The following is a 2,183-nucleotide window of genomic DNA, read 5'->3' as shown; positions in this document are numbered from 1 at the left end:
TCTCAAGTGATAATGACCTGGAACTCGCTGCCCATAAGAGTGGTGGAAGCAGAAATTATCAATGCCTTCAGGAGGAATTCTGAGAAAAGCAGACTTGCAGAGCAACGGGCATCGAGCCTGACTGCGTTGCTCTGTGCAGAGATGGCATGGACCGAGTTGTCTCCTTCTCTGCTGGAAATAACTATGAAGTTTTGCAGTGTTCTCACCACACGTGGCTCCTGTTCCTTTGATGTCACATCACAGTGATATTGTTCCCCTTCTTCTGGCCAGTTCAGACTAATGAATGACTGCTCTCTGCACTGGACAGCTGTTTCTCATTGCACCCCGTTTCTAAAAGTCTATGCTCCAGGTGAGGCTCGAACTCACAACTTCGGCATAAGCTCATTAATTACACTGCTGTATAAGTACCATGCGCTTACTGATTGCGCCACTGGAGCCACATTACCCCTCTTATAGTATGGCGAATTGTAGGCAAGTTAGCTGAACATCAGTCGTCTGGAAAATGTCCGAATCTGTCAGAAAGGAAGTATTAACAAGCACTTGGAAAATCATTGTCTGATCAAACAAAGTCAACATGTTTTTACCGAATGGAAATCTTGATTGACAGATTTATTCCAGAATTCTGAGGATGTAACTGAAAGGGCAGGAATGTAGTATAATTGGATTTCCAAAAGGCATTCGGTAAGATTAATACACTAGATAAAGGCTCATGGAATTGAAGTAATATATTAACATGCAAGGAGGACTTAGAGGTAAACAGACAGAAAACAACGAGTAGGGATAAATGGAGCATTTTCAAGATATCAGACTGCAACTCGTGGAGTGCCTCAAGGATCAGTGCTGGGGCCAAAGCTTTGTCCAATACCGAGTGTGGTGGAAGCGGATTCGGTCCTGGGTTGAAGAGAAGATTGGTCCTTATCATCATTGATGCCAGCCTCGAGAGAATTCCATTAAATCCACGTGCTGTCAAGAGACGGGTGAAAGCACTGAATATAGAAAACACGATGGACCCTGACACAATTCCAACTGTCATACTGAAGATCTGTGCTCCAGAACCAGCTGTGGCCTGAGAGACGCTGTTTCAGTATAATTGCAAAACGCACATCTTCCTGACAATGCGCAATTTGCCCAGCTATGTCCTGTCTACAAAAATCGGGAAAAGTCCAATCCGCCCATTAACTACCCCATCAGTCTACTCACAATCATCAGCAAAGTTGTTGAAGGTATCGTTGACAGTGCTATCAATAAACACTTACTCAGTAACACATCGTTGACCGATGCTCAGTTTGGGTTCCACCAGGGGCACGCAATTTCAGACTTCATTACAACCTTGACCAAACATGGAAAATAGAGCTGTTTTCAAGAGGTGACAGTGACTGAAATTAACATAAAAATAACATTAGACCTAGTATGGGATCAAGGAGCCCGAGCTAAACTGGAGGCAATGGGAAAGAGGGGGAAAATGCTCCACGAGATGACGTCTGACCTAACACAAAGGTATGTCCCAGGGGGAGTGTTTGCTCGAGTGGTTGGGGGGGTTTGAACTAAAATGGCAGGGGGATTGGAAACTTTGCAAGGAGTCAGAGGAAGGGGGAATCAAGGACAAGAACAAAAGACATTAAGGGGAATAAGAAAAGTGATAGGCAGAGAAATCAAGGGCCTGAATCAAACAGGGCCACAGTGAAAAATAGTGGGAAGGAGACAAGCAACGTAAAAAAGACAAGCCTTAAGGCTTTGTGACTTAACGTGTGGAGTATTAACAATCTTCTTCTTTGGCCTCCTTGTCTCGGGAGACAATGGGTAAGCGCCTGGAGGTGGTCAGTGGTTTGTGGAACAGCGCCTGGAGTAGCGAAAAAGGCCAATTCGAGAGTGACAGACTCTTCCACATGTGCTGCAGATAAAATTGGTTGTCGGGGCTGTTACGCAGTTGGCTCTCCCCTTGCACTTCTGACTTTTTTCCTGCCAACTGCTACAACAGGCCATAGATAGGATCGTAGAATGGACAGAATGGTGGCAGATAGAATTTTATCCTCACAAGTGTGAAGTGATGCATTTTGACAGAAGAATTAAGAAGAGGCAATGTAGACGTAATAGCATAGTTCTAAAGAGTGTGCTGGAACAGAGTGACCTGGGAATGCTGGTGCATAGATCTTTGAAGGTGGCAAGAGATACTGAGAGAATAG

At 44.7% G+C, this 2,183-nt stretch overlaps 1 non-coding gene across 1 annotated transcript; it reads right to left on the bottom strand.

Annotated features, from left to right (window-relative positions):
• Positions 1-341: 341 nt before the first annotated feature.
• Positions 342-437, bottom strand: trnai-uau (transfer RNA isoleucine (anticodon UAU)). The gene is made up of 2 exons: positions 400-437; positions 342-377 (listed from the first exon to the last, which is right to left on the bottom strand). It is a non-coding gene; the product is annotated as a tRNA-Ile (tRNA).
• Between the last annotated feature and the right edge of the window lie 1,746 nt (positions 438-2,183).

Source organism: Heterodontus francisci, chromosome 34, assembly GCF_036365525.1.
Source record: "Heterodontus francisci isolate sHetFra1 chromosome 34, sHetFra1.hap1, whole genome shotgun sequence".
Classification (NCBI taxonomy): domain Eukaryota; kingdom Metazoa; phylum Chordata; class Chondrichthyes; order Heterodontiformes; family Heterodontidae; genus Heterodontus; species Heterodontus francisci.
This window is presented reverse-complemented; position numbering and strand designations above follow the sequence as displayed.